We start from the raw sequence: 22,573 nt of genomic DNA, 5'->3' as shown, positions 1-22,573 counted from the left end.
GACAAACCAATAGGCAAAATCAAAGTTTTATTCACTTAATCTGTGAAAACTCGTGATATTCGAGTAAAACATTTTCATTTATTTGAAAGTTTTGAGTTAGTGGTGATAGAACCGCCACCTACTGGATGTTCACGGAACTACATGAACAACTAGGGCAAGTTTCAGTACATTCCAGTCGTCGAGGCAATGAGAGTTTTTAATCCTATAAAAAATCTCAAGACATCAAACCTGTTACCTATACATTTCCTATATTTATATTAGTACCTGCAGGAGAGTACTCTAGACCTACGGCATAGCTTAAACCAGTAGTCCGTCTTTCACAATGACTTTAAAATCCTGAAATGAAACCGAAAGTCCTCCTTGTAGGTTGTAACCGTATACACTTTATTGTCCAGTCATCTATCTTTCATAGGACATGGATCTACCTGCAATGTAAGCAAGCAGCACTGCAACAGAATACACAACAAAAGCGGCGTGTGCGCCCGACGGCAGGGAATGTGATATTTCAGTCTTGTATAAGCAAACATTAAAAATCAACAAAATACACAAGTATGTACAGACATACGGACGCTGTTACGTACAACTAAGTAACAGGGCAAAACCCTGCAATGCACAGTTATATGTCAGGCAAACAAGGCACCAGACAGTTTCATTTAAGAGAGTTCTCCGTCTCAGGGCAGAAAACTTTAGAAATCGTACCCCTCGTCCGTGAGCAATCTACGGATCTCGGTTAGGGACCGAGAGTATGGGGAGAGTATGGTGTTTCTGTCCGAATGCACTGCAAGGTTGTAGGAAAGTTTTTCTCAACCCCAAAGTCCCAGGCTCGAGGGCAACAAGGCCCTAGGAACACACCCTGTCACAATGACTACCAACCTTTCCATAAAGGACAGGTTATTATTAACAGCACCGTCCTCTGCGTATGCCCCGGCCCGAAGAACCGCCTCCGCCTCTGCACTAGGGGGTGGCAGTGCCTGTGCGACAGTCACACCCGGCTCCATCCGGCCGCCTCCGCCTCGGACCCCCGGTGCTGCTGAGGTCGCCCGGGGCGCCCCAGGCCCCCGCGGCGACCCGACTGTCTACCGAGAGTCCCTAGCAAATGGCCTACGTCGTGGAGGGTGTGGGGAGGAGACGACGCTAACGAAGACTTAAGGGCCTAGGGCGGGCCGGAAGCCAAGGCGAGGCCCGGGACGCCCTTGGAGGTTAATCTGCGAGATACCAAGGGCTGCGGGAAGCCGGGGGGCGGCACGGACGACGGGCGTGGGAGGAAGGTGCCGTGACCTTCCTCGCGCGGCCTCCCAGATTCCAGCCGGTCCCCAAGGGAGCTCAGCGGGTTCCCGCGCCCGCCCCACGAGGCCCGGGAGAACCCCGCTACTCACCCCGGGGCGGACGCTGAAGCGGCAGGAGCCCTCAGCCAGTCTCAGACGGGAAGGAAAGGTCGCCTGGGAGAGAGTGCTTCCGGCGGGAGCCCTGCCCCGTCCCCTCGCACGGAGCATGCGCTGACCACAGCCGTCGGCGAGGAGGGGACGCGCTTCCGGGTTTCAGACGAGGCGGGGGCGTGGGCGGGGGCGGGGGCGGTAGGGGCCTGAGGTTTTCCGCGAAGCAGGTGCGTCCGCGTGCCGCTCTCGCCGAGGTCCTGAGTTTAGCTACTGGGATGGGATAGGGGAAGGCGCTAATCGATTACAGGAGTCCCCTGCCCAGATCGCGGGCTCCGGCCGCGACACTGACAAATCGGGGAGCCTGCTCCAGTGTACGAAGAAATGCTGTGCGTCCCCGCAGAGTTCTCCACTGACTCCTCCTGGAGCCTTCCGCCCGACCCTCGCCCCTCACCCCGCGTGCACACCAATAGGCTGCTCTTCTGTCTGTCCTTTAGCCAGTGTTGACGCGCATGGCCACCCCCCGCCCCTCACCATCTGCCTTTCAGTTTCTAGGGTGAGCTCACCCTCCTCCCCCGTTTCCGCGCTGACAAACACCTGGGGGTGGCGCTTGAAAGCCGCATGAAAGGACTTTGCAGCCCACCCAAGCAGGACTGGCAGTCGGGACGGAATAGGTTATCTGGTGGCAGGATTTGCATTTCAGTGACTTCCCTTTTTCTTCTACACCTTCCCCTTTCCAGAATGAGAGACGTGACCCAGGGGGCGAGATGATATTAGCCACTGTTTCCAGATAGAAGAAGCATCGCTTCCTCCAGGTAGAGGCGGCAAGACTACCCTGCTCAGGAAGGCAGTTTGTGCCTTTCTGCTTTAGACATCGTCTTTGATGTCTAAAATCCTGTAGCCTGATTGTGGGGGTTAATGTATGATGCCCTTTTTACAAGCTTATGGTGCCGTAGTAAGGTTAATAGCTACAGTTTATTGAATCCCTGCCAGGTGGTCCCGCGATCTGCTTCTGTGTGTTTCACATCCATAACCTAAATTACTCCAAAAAGCAGTCCTCTTAACTAGTCATGATTTTCTGTTTTTCTAGAGGAGCAGATTTTGAGACTTAGGGAGAGAAACTTTCCTAAGTTCGTGCAACTAAGTGGCAAATGTTACTGGAACCAAATTTGATTCAGACCCTACCCTTTACACTTTCTCTTTGAGATAATAATTTAATACCAGTTCTCTTTAAGTCCAGTTGAAAGAAGATCATGAAATGACCAAATCGTAAGTCTTTAAAGGGTGAGGATGGGATGGCAGGGATGTGTAAATTATTTTTAAGACTATGATTGGATTCATTAACAAGAATCAGAATGGAATTTAATACTGAATGATACGAAGCTAGGTTTAAGAGAACTAGACTCGTTTAGAGAGTTTATAGAACTTTGGGAAGAACAGGATGGTTATGAGATCAGGACAGTGTTCACCAAACCAAACCAAAACCATGGTTGCTCAATAGTCTTGGAAGTAGACTTGGAAGAGACTCTCCATTGGTTCCCTGAGATTATCCTCAGTCTGAGTCATTGGGATGCTCCTGGGAACACGAATTGACAGAGCTAAAAGGCAGAGATTACTGAGGGAAAGAACTTTAGGTGACTAGGATAGGCTCACAAGTAAGGAAAATGAGCTGAGAAATTCAAGATGGTAATGGACTTCCATTATTGGCTTATTGAAAATGCAGCAACTAAGGACCTTATGCCGAGGACCAGGTGGCCAGTCTACTCAGTCTGTCTGACACTAAGTGGGTTTTTGGACTGTAGGACTTTGGTTGCTAAAACAGAGAAAGTCTTAGGCAAACTATGAGGAGTTGATCTATTAAGGACATCTTACATGGATTCTAGAATGAGATGGAACTCCTGATATGATTGCATCTAGTCTCAATTCACCTGGACTATGATTTTACAGGAAGTTGTTGGGTAAAATATGCAAGAGTCTGCATGCCCCCAAATAAATTCCCTGCTCATTTCTTTTCCAGTGGTTTGGCTATAAACCAAGTACCTGCACCTATACCTTTTGGATCTAATTTTCATTTAGCAAATTCTCAAGAAACCTCTTATATCTGGGTCCTAAGACACAAATTACTGTCTTCTCCATACCATGCACGTTCATTTCCAGCTATCATTAAGTCAGCTAAGTTCTTCCAGAATAGAATGGAGTGAACATATGCTTTTCATCCCAGGATAGCTTTATATAATTCCTGGCAGCACAAAACACCATATTTGGCCCACAGTAGGGGCCCAATAAATAATTCATTGTGTATAATATTAATCAGGAAATTATAACAACGGACTTTTTTGTAGACTTTCTGGGCCTTCCCCCTGTGAATGTTAGAGTCAAGATATTAAAAATGATTATTACATTTATTATAGAATGTTGGGTTTTGAGGGTTTTTTTGGTTTCTGTTTTTTTTGGGGGGGGTTGTTTGTTTTTGTTTTTACCAATGCTTCCTAAAACAGTTCATGGCAGTTCTTGCTACTTGGAACTGAATTATCCCTTACATTTGTTAGTTGGTTGGGAGTGTGATTAATTTGCTCTGCGGCCAAGGTGAATCTCTGCACTGGACCCTGAAGGGGAAGGGATTCCTTATATTAGGGATTCTCAGATTTCACTGTGGGTCTGTTCACTTGGACAACTTGGCAAAATGGAGATTCCTACGTTATAGCTTTAGATGCTCCCATTTAAGTGCTCTAGGTTTTGGGGATTTGAATTTTGAGTAAGCATCTAAGATGGTTTGGATGTAGGTAGTTTGGGGTCACATTTTGAAAAATTACCCTAGTCAGTGAGGATTTTAGATGTATTTTTACAAAAACCTCTGTGTTCCATCTCCAAAAGCCTGTCTGGCCAGCTGAACCATTAAGTCAGCTGGTGTAGGCAAGGGTGCCTCACATTGAGATTCAGAATAAAATCTCTTTGGAAGGAAAAACAAATCCGAAATTGTTGGGTAAGTAGGCACACTACACCGGACCCTACTTGTTACTTGTTAGAAATGATTCTCTTGGCAGTGATTTAGAAAGAGCAGAATTTCAACAAATTTGTAGAATTACATAGCAGTAATTATACCAGTACAATAGGCACCTGGTAGCCTTGGTTCTTTTAAAAATATTTCATCAGAAAGAATAATCTTCATTATTGTTTTGACAAGTTAAATAGGATGGTTGGAGAAGGAAAAGTGAAGCCAGAATAGGAAGCTGTACCTGAAGCCAGAAAAGCACCAAGAAAGACTGACATTAAGTGCTTGAAGCTCCAATAGAAAGAATAAGATGGCACAGAGGCAAAAGTAATGGAAAATTAAAATTTCAACAGAATGGAAGGAGTGGAAAGATGAATTGATAGCTCCATTTTATAAAAAGCACAGAGAGCCAACAGATGCAATATAGCAAAGTTCAAAGAACATGTTTCAAATTTACTTTTCTTGCTTTTTACATTTAAAAAATTTACACATAATTTAAAACGTAGCTATGTGTAATTTCCCAATGTTATTAGGGTCGCACTAAGCCACCGTCTTACATCGCTGCATAGTCCTTTTTCTTAAGCACTACTGCCAACTGGACTTTTTTACAGTTTATGCTAGAATAAAGATCGTCTAGAACTTGGATATTTTAAATCTGCAATGCTTTGTTGTTTAGCTTTAATACAGTACTAAAAATATACCGCTCAAGTGATACTATCTGCGGAAAGTCAGGAAGGATCAAACGGGAATTGCTTGGGAAGAGGGCTAATCCCGCTATAGACTCATTAGCAAAAGTTTTAAAGCATAGATTAAAGAGTAATCTCCCTAGGATTCATTTAGGACCTTCATAAATACCTTCCATATGCTTTTCTTCAATGGGAGAGGGGATGCGTGGGATTGGGTGAGAATGACAAAGATGTGCATTCATCAGCCAAAATGGAAGGAACAGTAGTTGAAACATTGATTCTCAATTTCTGTAACAGCAGATTGATAGATGAAGCGTAAAACAGGACCAGATGCTGTGGTTTCCAGGATGCAGTTGGCTTCCCATGCTTTATGACCTGGAGCACTTATTGCTGTAAGTAGGTCACTTGCTTGCTCTCCTTTACCTGATTCGAGGAAAATGCCCTTGAAAGTATTTGGAAAAGAATGTGTGCTGGTACTTAACATTCTAAAAATTAAGATTGCGTAAAGCCCCCTTTCCCTTCCTTTTCTCTATTAGTCTGAATAAGTCATAACCCTGAAACATATGGGAAACTAAAATGGAGGAGAAATATTTGAGATCACCTTTTCTAAGCACAAAAACCACCAAAATCTGTGTCTATCCTGTTTGCCCTCATAATTCACCCTACTGAGAACCAACACAGGGTTCATCTCACAGAATTCTAATTGGGGTGTAAGTTTCTGTATTCTTTTATCTGATGTGAACTTCTTGAGGAGAAAGGATGCCTGGGACATAGGAGGGGATTAACAAATCCTTCTTTATTTACGGAAGTGTAATTGACACACAGACGTTATATTAGTTTCAGGTGTCCAACATAGTGATTCCACAACTTTATACATTCCACCGTGCTCACTGCAGTAAGCATAGTCACCATTTGTCACCATACAAGGTCATTACAATATTGTTGACTATATTTCCTGTGCCGTACCTTCATCCCCATGTCCTACTTATGTTAAAAACAGAAGTTTAATCCCCTTCACCTATTTCATCCATCCTTCCACTCTCAATGGGTTTTAATTAACCAATCCCCCCCAGATCTGACATATCTAATGGGGCTTTTTAGGCTCCATTCCTACAGGTTTGACCTGACCAAGGGAGAAAAAGGAAGGAAAGATGTATGGCTCAAGGATAGGAGATGTGGAATCAAGTCTTTTTACTGACAATAGGTATATTATTGCCCTGTTGTGATAGGCCCATTCCTGATGTGTCCACCAGAGAGCAGCCCCATCCTTGATACCCATAGGATTTGAGAACATGGACACTGCAGGGGTGCCTGGGTGGCTCAGTCATTAAGCATCTGCCTTCAGCTCAGGTCTTGATCCCAGGGTCCTGGGATTGAGCCCCACATTGGGCTCCCTGCTTGGTGAGAAGCTTCCTTATCCCTCTCCCACTCCCCCTGTTTGTATTCTCTTTCTCACTGACTTTGTCATTTAAATAAATAAAATCTTTAAAAAAAAACAAAACACCATGGATACTGCAGTCCAACAGAACTGGGTTTGAATGGATATATTTTTTTTTTTACTAGCTCTATGACCTCTGGGCCATTTATTAAGCTTACTAAGCCTCAACTTCCCCATCTTTAGTATGGGAACAATAACAGTATGCATGCCATGGAGTTGCATTGAAAATTAAATGAGACAGTGTCAGGAAGGTGTTGAGCTCTATGCCTGGCACTTAGCAAGTACTCAATAAAAATGCACTGTAACACTGATGTTTTTAATACAAGGAAATGATGTTCCCTCCTTTCCAGAAGTCTGTAAGGACAAAGATTCCTTCCCATCTCCACAATATTTGCATGCACTGACTGGTGAAGAGATCATGCCTCTCTCTTTGACCTCTTGCTTCTCTCATTCTCAATCTTAATACAGCCCTCTGGCTGACTCTTACTGATTAGTTGTCAATAAACCATTTTTGATATATAAAACCTATAAGATTCCATCCTTATGGCCACCAACAATTAAATTTAAAATATTGATCAATCCATGAAAATAGCTATCTGGATATTTCTCAGTTCACTGAAGACCATTATTGACATTGGCTGCTGTTCCCATCTGTCTAATAACAGCCATTTATCGAGCTTACAGTTCTTGCTTTCATGGAGTTCTAAAGACTAAAACATCTTATAAAAATGCAAGTCCTCACAGGGATATTGATTTTTTTTTAAAGCTAAAGGTTTATCCTGTATTTCATTCCCATTTATTATTCGTTTAGGGAAAACTTCCTCTCTTAGATTATTAGGTAGGTTGTGCACAAGAAAAAGAAATGGGTTCAGTGGGTGAAGGTGGGATGTTGAGCCTGACTAGAGATTTTAGAGGTCGAGAGATGTGCCTGTCTTATCTTTTCTTTGCAAGCTACAGCTTTCTAGTACACTTTCTAGTACACTAGGAGACTATCATAATATCAGAGCTGCTATTCTTTGTATAAAATTTAATTTTATAATAATTTTTATATTTATAATTTATTTTATAATATATAAAAATTATATATAAATTATATTATATAAATTAATTTATAATATATTTATAAACATATTTTATTATAATTATTATAATTAATTTATCTGAGCACAACACATTAAAAAAATTAACTATGTTACAACTCATGGAAATACTTCTAAAATTGAGGGAGTTTTCCTGAACAAAAGAAATGCTATATCCTGTTTAGAGACAGAGTACATGGCTTTCAAAAACAAAGACAAGGTCAAACCTGGCTGAAGAAGGAGATTATACTAGACCTTCTTCTTTCACCCTAGAGAGGCCCCATAATAGTGTACTGTCAAGCTAACATTAAAATCACCCTTCTCATCTTTTTATTGTCAGTGTTTCTGGAACCAGAAAAACAAAACAAAGGTGAAAGTAAGAAAAGAAAGAAAGAAAAGCCTGTAACTTGAGTCGCAGAAGTACAGGAAACAAATTAAGTATACTAAGTCGGCTGTGCTCAAAGATGCATTCAACTTCAGAACACTATACCTGATAGAGTTGCACACACCTTTCTCCTTTCCAGTCCACCGCTGATTAAGTTTAAATTCCAGAGCCATTCTGAGAGCTGTCAGTGTTGAACGAGGCCAGTACCAGAGGCATGGCCCATACCTGTTTCTTTATGTCTCCTGTGTTCTCAGGTGGATGGTGTATATATGTGGGGGAGCACACAGGGGACAAGTAAGGAAAGGAGACAAAGTGATTGACCCTCCGACAGTGTTTCCCCACCCCGCCATGGTGTTGTGCACAAAGCAGAAGATATGCTAAGGATTCTATTCGGCTGAAAGCAACATGAGAATTTTGTCTAGATGATCTTGAATCTCAAGCTGGACAGTGTTCCACCTTCCACATTCCAATCTGTCCATCATTCAGTCCCACTTGGGCTAGATGGACTGGCTTTCCATAGTCTGTTATCATGTTGTCCTCATGGGCTAGTGTTTAAGGAGCCTCCCCCCACTCCTTTCCTAGAACTCTTGGAGGTAGACAAGGAAACAGTTTGAGTGGTGTCTGAAGTCGTGAAATACATTGATTGTTCTTTTTTTCTGAAGTGGGGCAAGGGGAAAGAGTAAGTCATCCTGTTTCTTCAGTTAAGTGAATCATAAACGTTTCCAGCATGTGAACTTGCACATGCAGACAAAACCAGGAGACAACCAGAAACCTCTCTGGGAACATTCTTTCTCATCCGATAGGAAGGTGGGTGTCTAGGGTATTCTGTTTTAATGACCATCTCCAAATTCTGTCTCTGTACCCAACACAGGAAAGTATTGCCAAGTTCAGAGTGTCTGGTACAAAAATGGCCTCTTATGAAATAGTTTCAAGCATGCAAGATGCAGATTATTGAGTACAGTATTTGAGAAATTCTGACAATACTAAATGAAAGAGCCAGCTCTGTGGCCTGTCCTGTGTTGGATAACTTTTCTGGGTCACCACTTCTAGAACTGAGCTAGTTCTACAGGTTTTGTCATTCCAGGATTCTGTGATTCTCTCTGACCTGAGGATGAAGCAACTTGTTTGAATTTCTTCCCCCCTTGGACCCAACAAATGAAGGCTAAATTTGAATAGGTTTGCTAGGTTTGGGAGTATAGTTTAAAATATTAAGTGATGAAGGTTTCCAAGAAGATTTGCTGGCCCCCATTCCACCAGTCATAGTTGGGTCACAATGTGGTTTCACATTTGTACGCTTGAACTATAAGATAATTGACCACTGTATGTCTGAAGAGTTCAGTTCCTTTAAATTAAAGGACTTAGCCACAGTTATCCCTACCCTCATCTCCACCCCTATCCCAGTCTTAAGGTCAGATGGTAGAGATGGAGCAGGTCTCCACCCTGTTCATGTATGACAAGTAGAGAATAACAGTAGGAGGCCGGGCCTGGAGAAACCATGCCCTTCTTTTGTGGAAAGACCAGCTGGCTACTAAGAATATTGCCAAGGCTTGCAAAAATGGTACTAGAGAGAAAGCAAATGCAAGAAGGCATTAAATACCAATATACTAAGGCCTATATCAAGAACTTTTTAAAAAAAGAAGTGTGGTTAATGTAAAATAAACCCCATCTTCAACAGCAGATCTGAGCTCATGAGCAACTGAGGGAAAGGCGTCTTTTCTGCTTTATTACCAGTATGATTGTTTCATGCTCTTGTAAATTCCCTATTTTCTATGAAACCTTGAACTTGCCAATGAAGGTCTCAGTTAACAAGACACTTTTCAGGAATGCACCTATCAGAACCTCCAGTTGGTGAGAGATTACTATGACAAATTCTGAAAACACTCACATAGATTCTCATGAATCATGTTTTAATTGAGAGCTGTAGAGAAAGCGTGCAGGAGTAAAGACATAGATTTATTTCTACCTATGAGTTCCCTTGGTACTTTCCTTAACAGAAAATAAATTTTACCTCTTTAAAAAAAAATTATTTGTTTGACACAGAGAAATAGTGAGAGAGGGAACATAAGCAGGGGGAGTGGGAGAGGGAAAAGCAGGCTTCCCACTGAGCAAGGAGCCTGATGCAGGGCTCAATCCCAGGACCCTGGGATCATGACCTGAGCTGAAGGCAGACACTTAATGACTGAGCCCCCCAGGTGCCCTACCTCTTTTTTTTTTTTTTAAAGATTTTAAAATCTCGTTCTTTGGGAAGTAAATTCAAGAGTAAGAAATTCCATCCCTTTTCTACATGGTACAGTTCACTGTTAATTTCGTTGACTGTTGACATACTGAGTGGTGTGCTAATCTTGGAACACATCTCTCTCACTGAAGTAACAAACCAACATTAAGAAAGATAAGACATATGCATTCTTCCTTTGATAAAGACAACTGCTCCAGTGTTATAGAAATGGTTAAGGAAGATCTAGATATATTTTTAGGAGGATATAATTTCAAGGAATCACATTCTCTCAGGATTGAAAGGAATATTACATGTTATTGAATCTTAGTGGTTGCCTCTGAATCTTGCTGTTATCCTAATAAAAATTGTTTTCAAATATTGTAACAATATATCCTATTTGAGCTTTATTTTAAACTAACATATGGTAAAATTGTGCATATGTGCATGTGTATATAGTTTTCTGAATTCTGATACAATAGGTTCATATAACCATCACTACAATCAAGACACATAACAATTTCATTCTCCTAAAAAACCACCTTGTGTGACTCCTTCCTAATTAGCTCCTCAGCCCCTGGCAACCATGGGTCTGTTCTCCGTCACTGTAGGTTTGTCTTACGAGAATGACATAGCAATTAAATCATGCAGTATGTAGCCTTTGAGCCTGGCTTCTTTTATTCATGCATGCCTTCGAGACTCATCCAAGAGGCTGCATACGTCAATAATTCATTCGTTTTTCATTGCTGAGTAGTAGTCCATTGTACTACAGTTTGTTCATTCGAGCACTGAAGGGTGTTTAGGTTGTTGCCAGTTTTTGGTAATTATGCTGAGAGCCGCTGTAAACATCTGTGTGTAGGTTTTTGTGTGAACAGAGGTTTTCATTTCCTTAGGATAAATACTGAGGAGTGGAATTGCTAGGTCATATGATAAGAGATTTTCAATTTTATGAAAAACTGCTCAACTGTTTTCCTCAGTGGCTGGACCATTTTGCACTGCCACAAGAATGTATATGCGTTTCATTTGTTCTGCATCCTCACCAGAATTTGATGTCAACTGTATTTTTTTAAGTATTCTCATAGGTATCTAATTGTGGTTTTAACTGGCATTTTCCTTAATGACTAAAGATACTCACATTTTTTCATGAGCTTATTTGCCATGCAGTTACCTACTTTGGCAAAACACCTGTTCAGGTCTTTGGCTCATTTTACAATTAGGTTGTTTTCTTACTGTTGGGCTTTGAGGATTCTTTATGTGTTCTAGGTACAAGGCCTTCGTCAGTATTTGATTTGCAAACGTTTTCTTCTAGTCTGTAACTTCTTATGCTCTTACTAGTGTCTTTCGTAAAGTTTTAAATTTTGAGCAAGTCCGATTTGTCACATTTTTTCATTTATGGATCATGTTTTTGGTGTCATGTGTGAGAAGTCTTTGCCATACCCCAGATCATGGAGACTCTCTCTAAATGTTCTTCTGTAAGTTTTATATTTTACATTTAGACCTATGATACATCTTGAGTTCTTATTTGTATAAAGTGTGAGATTTTCATTTTTAAGTATACGGACGTCTAACACCTTTTGTGGAAAAGACTATCCTTTGGAGCTTTGTAAAAAATCAGTTGGCCATATTTGTGAGGGCATCTTTCTGGGTTCTCAGTTCTGTTCCATTGAGTTGTTGTCTGATCTACTTAACTATCCCTTCACCATGACCACACTGTCCTGTTAATCTAACTTTATAGCATAAATTAAAAATCAGATAGTGTGATTCCTCCAACTTTTTTCTCCTTTTTCAAACTTATTTTTGTCTTTTTCTAGTTCTTCTGAATTTCTGTGTTAATTTTAGGATCAGCTTGGCTGTATCCACAAAAATTCTTCTGGGATATTTAATAGATTGAGTTAAATCTGTGCATCAGCTTGGGGAGTTAAGTTTTCTTGTCCCTGAATAGGTCTTCCCATTTGTTTAGGTCTTATTTATTTATTTATTTATTTATATTAGTGTTTTGTAGTTTTAGCACAGAGATCCTGCTTATGTCTTGTTAAATCTATTCTTAAGTATTTAAATAATTTTGGATTTTAAAAAATTTAAATTTAAAAAAAAATTTAAAAAAATTTAAAAAAATCAGTTTCAGTTGTTCATTGCTGTTCATTGCTGGTATATAGATAAGATTATTTTTGTGTTTTTACCTTATCTCCTGTGACCTTCCTTAACTCAGTTCTCAGTTTTTTGGGTCACTTTTGGTTTCAATCATGTCATCTGCAAGTAGGGACATTTTCATTTCTCCCTTTCAATGTGCATGCCTTTTATCTCTTATTCTTGCCTTATCATATGGGCTTGGAGTTTTAGTATAATGTTAAATAGCAATGGTGAGAAGGAACATCTTTGCCTTGCTCCTGATCTGAAGGGGAAAGTAGTCAGTCTTGCATCACTAAGTATGATATTAGATGTTAGCTTTTTGTATGTAACTTCTGTGAGGATGAGGACGTTCCCTTCTTTCATAGTTCTCTGACAATTTTTAAAAAATCTTAAATGGATGGTGAAATTTTTCAAGTGCTATTTCTGCATCAATCAATATGGTTATGTATCTTCTCTTCTTTGGTCTGTTAATATAATAGATTACATTGGTTGATTTTTTTTAAATATTGAAGCAGCTTTGCCTTTTTAGGATAAGCCCTGCTTGATTGAAGCAATAATTTTAAAGAATACTTCAGTGTTCAATTTGATAAGATTTTGTTTGACTTTTATGTCAGCGTTTATGAGAGATATTAACCTATCGTTTTTGTTTGGTTTGGTTTTGGGTTTTTTTTTTAATTGCCTTAGTCTGGTTTTGGTATCAGGGCAATGCTGGTTTTATAAAAATAGGTTGGGAAGTGTTCTATCCTCTTCTATTTTTGGAATAGTTTATATAGAATTGGTATCCTGTCATCATTATATATCTATTGAATTCTACAGTGTAACCATCCTAGGCCTGGGAAATTATATTGAAAGGTTTTTTAAAAATGTCCTTGCAGCTATAGGATTCTTTAGGTTGTCTATTTTCTCTTTGATGAGTTTTGGTAGTTTGCTCTCAACAGTTATTCATTCTACTTAAGTTGTCTTATTTATGTGTTTTGAGATACTTACTGTGTTCCCTTACTACCCTTGTAATATCTACAGTGATTTCCTTTTTTTGATTCCTGATACTGATAATTTATATCTTTTTTGGTTAAGATTTATGAATTTCATTTATCTCAAGGGGTCAGTTTTTTTAAGATTTTATTCATTTGAGAGAGAACACACACAGGGGGAGGGGCAGAGGGAGAAGCCGACTCCCCACAGAGCAGGGAGCTCAATGTAGGGCTCAGTCTTAGAACCCTGGGATCATGACCTGAGCTAAAGGCAGACACTTAACCCACTGAGCCACACAGGTGCCCCACAAAAGATGTTTTTTATTTCATTATTTTTCTCTATTAATTTTTTATTTTCAATTTCATTTATTTTTGCTCATAGCTTTTTTATTTCTTCTATTCTGCTCGATTTAGTTCTATTTTGCTCCTTTTTTGGTTTTGTTTTAAGATTTTGTTTGATTTTAGAGAGAGTCATGGTGTGAGCAGGGCAGAAGCAAAGGGAAAGGCAGAGAGAAACAATCTCCAGGAGACTCTATGCTGAGTACAGAGAAAGATGTGGGGCTTGATCCCAGGACCCTGAGATCATAATCTGAGCCAAAGTCAGATGCTTAGCTAAGCCACTCAGGCACCCCTTGTATTTTGTTTGTTTGTTTTGTTTTGTTTTGAAGATAAGTATTTGAGATTTTTTTTTAAGTCTAAGCATTTAATACTGTAAATTTCCTTTTTGCACTATATTAGCTGAATCCTACAAATTTTGATTGGTATATTTTCATTTTTGTTCAATTCAAAATACTTTCACATTTCCCTTTTGACTTCCTCTTTGACCATGGATTATTTAGAAGGGTGTTTTTACACGTTAGGAGATTTTTCTTTTCTTTCTTTTTTTTTTTTTGTTATTTTATCCTAATTTAAATCAATGATGATTGGGGGGCGCCTGGGTGGCTCAATGGGTTAAAGCCTCTGCCTTTGGCTCAGGTCATGATCCCAGGGTCCTAGGATCAAGCCCTGCATCAGGCTCTCTGCTCAGCAGGGAGCCTGCTTCCCTTCCTCTCTCTCTGCCTGCCTCTCTGCCTACTTGTGATCTCTGTCTGTCAAATAAATTAATTAATTAATTAAAAAAAATCCATGATGATTGGAGAGTATAATTTGTATGATTACAGTTCTTTCACATATTTTTTAGGCTGTATTATGATCCAGGATATTGTCTGTCTTGCTGAATGTTCCATGTACATTTAAAATATGTGTTCTGCTATTGTTGGGTAGAGTAATCTGAAAATATCTGTTGAATCCAGTGGGTTACTGGTATTGTTTGATTCTTCTATATTATTGCCAATTTTGTTTACTAGTTCTATTCATTACTGAGAGAGGAGTGTTGAAGTTTACAAATATAAATGTGGATTTGTCTGTTTCTCCTTTCAGTTCTATCTGCTTTTAATCCATGTATTATGTAATGCTTGTAATCTGTTTGTTTGTGGGGTTTTTTTGTTTTTTTTTTTTTTGGGGGGGGGCTCTGTGGTCTACTTTGATATTAATATAGCTACTCTACCTTGTTTTGGTTAGTGTTTGTATGGCATCTATTCTTCCATCCTTTTATTTTTAACCTATATCAATATATTTGAATTCATATTTTTACAGGCAATACATAGCTGCATCATGTCCTTTGTACCCACTCTGCCAATTTGTGGGTTTTAATTGCTTTATTTAAAACCATTTCTATTTAATGTAATTATTGATATATTTGGAGATTTGATATATTTACTTGTTTTCTGTTGGTTTTCCTTTTTTAAAATTTCCCCCTCCTTTCTCTGTTTTCTCTTTCCTGCCTTCTTTTGGGACATTTGAATGTTTTTGTAGTATTCTGTTTTACTTACTGTGTTTTTCACTATATATCTTCGTGAAAAATGTTTTTTTTTTCAATTAATTATTTTTATTAACATATAATGTATTATTTGCCCTAGGGTTATAGGTCTGTGAATTGTCAGGCTTACACACTTCACAGCACTCACCATAGCACATAACCTCCCCAATGTCCATCACCCAGCCACCCTCTCCATACCCCCCAAAAAAATGTTTTCATAGCTCTTGGGATTAAAATATAAATGTTTGATTTTCCATAATCCACATAGAACCAATCTATGTTACCATTTCAGGTGTAATGTGGAGGTCTTGCCATCATTTCATGTAGATCCCTTTATGCTCTGTGTTGCAATTGTCTTATGTACTGCATTTATATACATTGAAAATTTCATCAGACATGTTGCCATTTTTGCTTTCAAACATGAAACATATTTTAAGGAACTCAAGAGAAGAATAGTCTAGATATTTACCATTTCTGTTGTTCCTCCTTTATTCCTGATGTTTCAGGGTTTTTTTTTTAATGGTATAGTTTCCCTTCTATCTAAAGTAAGTCCTTTAGAAATTCTTTTTTCTTTTTTAAAAATTTTATTCATTCATTTGACAGACGGAGATCATAAGTAGGCAGAGAGGCAGGTGGTAGTGGGGGAGGGAGCCCGCTCCCTGCTGAGCCGAGAGCCCAGTGCGGGACTCGATCCCAGAACCCTGGGATCATGACCTGAGCCGAAGGCAGAGGCCTAACCCACCGAGCCACCCAGGGGCCCCTTCCTTTAGCAATTCTTTACCACAGGTCTGCTGGCAATACATTCTATTTGTTTTCCTTCCCTGACTGACAATGTGGTTATTTCAGCTTCACTTATGAAGAATATTTTTCCTGGATTTTGAGCTCTGGGTTGAAGGGTTGGTGTTTTTTTTGTTGTTTATTTGTTTTGTTTTTGTTTATTTTTCCCCAGCGCTTTAAGTTGTTCCATTTTATTCTCCCCTCCATGGTGTCTGATGAGCAACCTGTACTCATTGGATTGTTGTTGCCTTCTCAGTAATGTGTCATTTTTTTTTTTCTGCCGGCTTCCATGATATTTTTTTTGTCTTCAGTTATTAGCAGTTTGATTTTGCTGTATTTGGGCATGAATTTCTTTAGGGTTTATCATGTTTAGGGTTCACTGGATTTCTTGAATCTGTAATTTATATTTTTCACCAAATTTGGAAAATTTTTAATTATTTTTTTCCAATATGTTTTATTGTATTGTATTCTTTCTATTCCTCTTCTAGATATCCAGTAACATGAATATTAGATCTTTTGGTTTTGTCCCATTGGTCTCAGAGGTACTGTGCATTTTCTTCCCATTTTTTTTTCTCTTCATTGTTCAGATCAAATAATTTCTGTTGAATTATCATCAGATTCATTGACTGTTTCCTGTGTTATCTCCATTCTGGGATTGAGTCCCTCCCATCAGTTCTTTATTTTGGTTATTGTATTTTTCAGGTATAAAATTTTAATTTTGTTGTTTTTAATCTTCCGTTTCTCTGTATTTAAGAATATTTCCCCTTACTCCTTGGTACACTCTTATAATAACTGCTTTACAGCCTTGGTTAGTTAATTCTAGCATCTCTTTCGTGTGTTCATAGACCTCTGTTACTGTCTTTTCACATGTGAGTTGAGATTTCCTGGTTCTATTTACGCTGAATAATTTTGAATTGTATCCCAGACATTTAGAATATTATACGACTCTGGGTTTTGCTTAAATCCTATGCAGGATATTGGTATTTTTGGTTCTAGCAGGCAATAGAATAGTTGCATTCAAGCTGCAAATTCTAACCAGTATTCTGTGAGTTGTGGTTTCAATGTCCATTCTGTTTTCAAAGCATTTGCTGTACTATTTGGATCTATCTTCGATGTGCGCCACTACTCAGTGATCAGTCTGGGACATGTGTGGTGGCTCATTTTTGGTTTGGTCACAATCTTTGGTATACTGTTTAGGCCCAGCTCTGGCCTTGGGGAGCTTGTCAGGGAGCCTAGGAGTTTATAATCAACTTTATGTTACTTTCCTGAGTTTCTCCTTCTCCATGATCTCTGGTCCTTCCTGGCTCCCTGGACTTCCTCTTTTATTCCCATCACCAGAAAGCTAGTGCTTCAGTTATCCTGTTCTGCTACATGCTTCCTGAGACTGCGCCATGCCCTGGGCCAAGCAATAGAACCGAGAGAAAACAACTGTGATTTCCCACCCTCCAGGAGCACAGCTTCTCCACAGAGGAAAGTTTCCCTCCCTCTGAGATTTTGGTGCCTGTGGGCCCCCAGTGCCATTGGAGTCCTTGCTACTGCTGGGGTGGCAGGATTTCCTGGGGCCTGGGGTACTAGAGAACAAAAGAACAAAAGAAAAAAGAACAACAAAAAAAGAACAAAAGAACAAAAAATGACAGATTTCCCTGATACTCTCTGAGCAAGGGAAATGAGCTAGACTAGAACTAGAGGGCTTCCCTCAGGAGTTCTCTCTGCCCTGGCACCCATTCTGAGTTTCAAGCTGCCTTACATCTAGACCAGGGGGTTCTGGTAGGGGAAAAAACAGAATGGAAAACTCACTGCTGGGGGTGCCTGGGTGGTTCAGGTGGTGAAGCATCTGCCTTCGGCTCGGGTCATGATCCCAGTGTCTTGAGATCGGGCCCAACATTGAGCTCCCTGCTTGTAGGAAGTCTGCTTCTCCCTCTTCCTTTGCCCTTCCCCCTGCTCCTGCATGCTGTCTCTCTCTTGCTCTGGCTCTTGCTCTCTCTCTCTCTCTCTTAAATAAATAAATAAAATCTTAAAAATATCACTGCTGATTTAGTGGTGCTTTGGATTCTGGTCTTCTTTCTTGGTTCACCTGCTACTATTTATAGGCTTTTCAAATAGTTGTTCCTCGGGTTCCATCCAGGTCCCATAGGTATATTCAGTGAGAAAGGCAGGGTAGCGTGTGCTTACTCCATTTTACCTAGAACTGGAATAACATATTTTTTTAATTTTTTTTTATTTTTTATAAACATTATATTTTTATCCCCAGGGGTACAGTTCTGTGAATCACCAGGTTTACACACTTCACAGCACTCACCAAAGCACATACCCTCCCCAATGTCCATAACCCCACCTCCCTTCTCCCAACCTCCCTCCCCCCAGCAACCCTCAGTTTGTTTTGTGAGATTAAGAGTCACTTATGGTTTGTCTCCCTCCCAATCCCATCTTGTTTCATTTATTCTTCTCCTACCCCCTTAACCCCCCATGTTGCATCACCACTTCCTCATATCAGGGAGATCATATGATAGTTGTCTTTCTCCGCTTGACTTATTTCGCTAAGCATGATACGCTCTAGTTCCATCCATGTTGTCGCAAATGGCAAGATTTCATTTCTTTTGATGGCTGCATAGTATTCCATTGTGTATATATACCACATCTTCTTGATCCATTCATCTGTTGATGGACATCTAGGTTCTTTCCATAGTTTGGCTATTGTGGACATTGCTGCTATAAACATTCGGGTGCACGTGCCCCTTCGGATCACTATGTTTGTATCTTTAGGGTAAATACCCAGTAGTGCGATTGCTGGGTCATAGGGCAGTTCTATTTTCAGCATTTTGAGGAACCTCCATGCTGTTTTCCAGAGTAGTTGCACCAGCTTGCATTCCCACCAACAGTGTAGGAGGGTTCCCCTTTCTCCGCATCCTCGCCAGCCCTGTCATTTCCTGACTTGTTGATTTTAGCCATTCTGATTGGTGTGAGGCGATATCTCATTGTGGTTTTGATTTGTATTTCCCTGATGCCGAGTGATATGGAGCACTTTTTCATGTGTCTGTTGGCCATCTGGATGTCTTCTTTGCAGAAACGTCTGTTCATGTCCTCTGCCCATTTCTTGATTGGATTATTTGTTCTTTGGGTGTTGAGTTTGTTAAGTTCTTTATAGATTTTGGACACTAGTCCTTTATCTGATATATCGTTTGCAAATATCTTCTCCCATTCTGTCAGTTGTCTTTTGGTTTTGTTAACTGTTTCCTTTGCTGTGCAAAAGCTTTTGATCTTGATAAAATCCCAATAGTTCATTTTTGCCCTTGCTTCCCTTGCCTTTGGCGATGTTCCTAGGAAGATGTTGCTGCGGCTGAGGTCGAAGAGGTTGCTGCCTGTGTTCTCCTCAAGGATTTTGATGGATTCCTATCTCATATTGAGGTCCTTTATCCATTTTGAGTCTATTTTTGTGTGTGGTGTAAGGAAATGGTCCAATTTCATTTTTCTGCATGTGGCTGTCCAATTTTCCCAACACCATTTATTGAAGAGGTTTTCTTTTTTCCATTGGACATTCTTTCCTGCTTTGTCGAAGATTAGTTGACCATAGTGTTGAGGGTCTATTTCTGGCTTCTCTATTCTGTTCCATTGATCTATGTGTCTGTTTTTGTGCCAGTACCATGCTGTCTTGATGATGACAGCTTTGTAATAGAGCTTGAAGTCCGGAATTGTGATGCCACCAACTTTGGCTTTCTTTTTCAATATCCCTTTGGCTATTCGAGGTCTTTTCTGGTTCCACATAAATTTTAGAATTATTTGTTACATTTCTTTGAAAAAGATGGATGGTACTTTGATAGGAATTGCATTAAATGTGTAGATTGCTTTAGGTAGCATAGACAATTTCACAATATTTATTCTTCGAATCCAGGAGCATGGAACATTTTTCCATTTCTTTGTGTTGGAATAACATATTTTATTTGCTATTATGGACTGAATGTTAATGTCCCTCCAAAATTCATATGTTGAAGCCCTAACCCCCAATATGATGGTAATTCGAGAGACGGCCTTTGGGAAGTAATTAGGATTAGATAAGGTCTTGGAGACAGGACCCTTATGATGGGATTAGGGCGTTTATAAAAAAGGGACACCAGAGGGCGCTTGCTCTCATGCTCTCGCTCATCCTGCCTGCTCCCTGAGATGTGAGGTCCCAGTGAGAAGGTGGCCATCTGCAAACCAGGAACTGAATTGGTCACCACCTTGATACTGGATTTCCCAGCCTCCAAAACTAAAATTTTGTTGTGCAAGCCTCCCAGTCTGAGGTACTTTGTTATGGCGGTCCAGCCTCACTTAAGACAGTTGCCAAAATATTCATGAAAACATTCATGGCACTACATACTGTGTTACTCTTACCAACTCAACCACAGCTTTTCCACATAGTTCTATGTAGTTCCACCCAGCATATTTTCTGCAAGGTTTAGTAACAAATTTTACTTAACTAAATTTCCAGACAGAAAAAGAAACAATCCCCCCAAACTAGACTGGTCGCTTTAATACTTTTTATTGGTCTAGTTATGTCTCAAATATATGGTTTTTTTTATATGTCAATTTCTTTTAAAGATTTTATTTATTTATTTGGCAGAGAGAGCAAGAGAGCACAAGCAGGCAGAGCAGGATAGGGAGAAAGAAGATTCCCCACTGAGCAGGGAGCCCAATGCAGGGCTCCATCCTAGGACCCCAGGATCATGAGCTGAGCTGAAGGCAGTTGCTTAACCAACTGAGCCACCTGGGTGCCCGATATGTCAATGTTTTGAATAAATTTACTGCTTGATTGATTGGGTCCCGGTCCCCTTGACTTAATATGCTCTGTGTTTTCACTGTCAATAATCTCAAGGCTAAATGGCCCAGGTCCTGTTTGGACCAATTCTTTTTATTTATTTATTTAGGTCTCGGAGAAGCTCATTTCAAAGCGCATATGGTAAGACACCCACAGTCCATTTCTTTCATATACAGACAGCATGGGAAAATATAAGATACAGAGTAATGCTGAAAAAATGTAAATGTGTAGAAGATAAAGAAGCTATGGAACCCTGCTTTCTTCACTTGATAAAGGCTTGTCTTCGGCAGAGAATAGTTTTAAATAAATTCACAGATGGAAATAAAACACTAGTCATTCTTGACCATCAACAATGAAGGACAATTCGTCATAACTGGAGTGGAACGAGGCTGGAACTAGGTTATTGTCTCAAGTGAGCCGAAGACTCTAGAATACATCAGTGAGCTTCGGTACCTAAGGCAGTTTCAGGTCATGCTCTATTGCTTTCTACCAGATGGACTTTTTTTTCCCTACTCATCTTTTCCATTTCACCTGCTCCCTTTTCTTTTTCCCCTTTGCACAATATTTTACCTCTGTGAACTTGTGTTAATCCATAGAGCCGTCTCAAAGGGAGCTGCTCATCCTCGAGGGTAATGCCTCTCCTTCCTCGACCTCTCATCTCTTCCTCGCATGCTGGCTCCACCCCCATTTCTAGTCCGCCATATAGTCCTGCTCCCTAGGACTGAGTTTCAGCTCTGCCCGTGTGGGCAAGAAGGCTTGGCTTTCACTCTGCTGGGGTTCCCTTGAAAACAAAAGCTCATTACTCATTCTAGAAGAAAAATGCTTAGTTCCCTCCCCCCGCCATTCACTAGAGTTATATTAACCATTACAGTGTTCCAGAGTTAATATGTATAATCTGTGAAACTAAACCTCACTTGTGATTTGACCGTTCTGTCTTAGAGAAAATCAAAAAAGCAATGTTAGAAACAAATAATTTCACCAGAATCTGCTTGAAAGAGAAGAGTTAGTCTCTTGAATAGAATCAGGAGTCCACATTCTGGGCATTTTGGTTATTTATGTTGCAGCCGAGGGAAAGGTAAGGTATATTACTGTGTTTGGTTTGTATTTAAAACAGTCTCATAGGTTCCTCTTCCCACTCCCCCTTTCAGGACACAGAATATTAAGTAAGATGGACATTTCCTCTGTTAATGTTCTCTTTGGGACCAAAAAAAAAAAAAAGATAGAAATAGTGAGGAAGGTCTTTCCAGATAATACCCCCCCACCAAAAGTATTGAAAGAAGAGGTTTATATAACAAGACATGATAATGTTGTGTAATCTATGAATATTATTACCTAAGGATTATATTATATCCAGCTGATAAGTTGTATTTGTATGTTCAAGTGTATATTTGTACATAGTACATAGTCTTTCAGTTATTGAGTTTAAATCCTTTACTGAGTGTCTGGTAAAAAGATGTGCTAGGCATTGTGAGAAGGACAGAAGTTTACACAAGAGGTTGTTTTTTCCACCCTCCCCCAACCTTCAAGAAACGTCAGTGCTAACTAGGAGTAGCTTCACTGAAGTGAAGACTGAGATGGGGTTAGGAGTTGTCAGGGCTGAAGCTCGGGAGTCTGGGGGCCGTTTTGATTCTGCTACTGTACCTTCCGAATGCTGTGAATCAGGTGGATTCCTGGGAAGCCCCTGCTGGTTTGTTCTTTACACGGCTCAGCTGACATTAGCCTCCCTCCTAGTTTGTAGGAGACACTACCCAGGAAACGGTCTAGCCCACGGGGCCGGGGGTGGGAGGGAGGTGACATCTTCAGAACCGGGCCCCCTCAGAGAACTTTGAATAGGTGGAAGAAGGAGTTCGTGTGCGGTCTTGCTCATGTCACAATGT

At 40.2% G+C, this 22,573-nt stretch overlaps 1 protein-coding gene and 1 long non-coding RNA gene across 7 annotated transcripts in view; one reads left to right on the top strand and one right to left on the bottom strand.

Moving 5' to 3' along the window:
- The window catches only part of ATAD1 (ATPase family AAA domain containing 1), a 46,474-nt gene extending 45,014 nt beyond the window's left edge, over positions 1-1,460 (bottom strand). For 2 of the 3 annotated variants that reach the window (XM_044239496.1, XM_044239497.1), the window contains exon 1: positions 1,377-1,460. The gene's annotated coding sequence lies outside the window, so the exon portion shown is untranslated. The remainder of the gene's footprint in view (positions 1-1,376) is intronic. The other variant, XM_044239499.1, reaches the window with a different exon arrangement.
- A 61-nt stretch (positions 1,461-1,521) lies between these two features.
- Positions 1,522-22,573, top strand: part of LOC122900670 — a 35,334-nt gene continuing 14,282 nt past the window's right edge. Inside the window, exons 1-4 of one of the 4 annotated variants that reach the window (XR_006383296.1) lie at positions 1,522-1,603; positions 2,114-2,188; positions 2,609-2,642; positions 5,349-5,443. This is a non-coding gene — a long non-coding RNA (uncharacterized LOC122900670). Of the gene's footprint in view, positions 1,930-2,113; positions 2,189-2,608; positions 2,643-5,348; positions 5,444-22,573 lie in introns of all 4 variants that reach the window. The other 3 variants (XR_006383297.1, XR_006383294.1, XR_006383295.1) reach the window with 3 other exon arrangements.

This window comes from Neovison vison, chromosome 2, assembly GCF_020171115.1.
Source record: "Neovison vison isolate M4711 chromosome 2, ASM_NN_V1, whole genome shotgun sequence".
In the NCBI taxonomy this organism is placed as follows: Eukaryota; Metazoa; Chordata; class Mammalia; order Carnivora; family Mustelidae; genus Neogale; species Neogale vison.
Note: the sequence above shows the minus strand (reverse complement) of the source record. Positions and strands in the feature narration are given on the sequence as shown.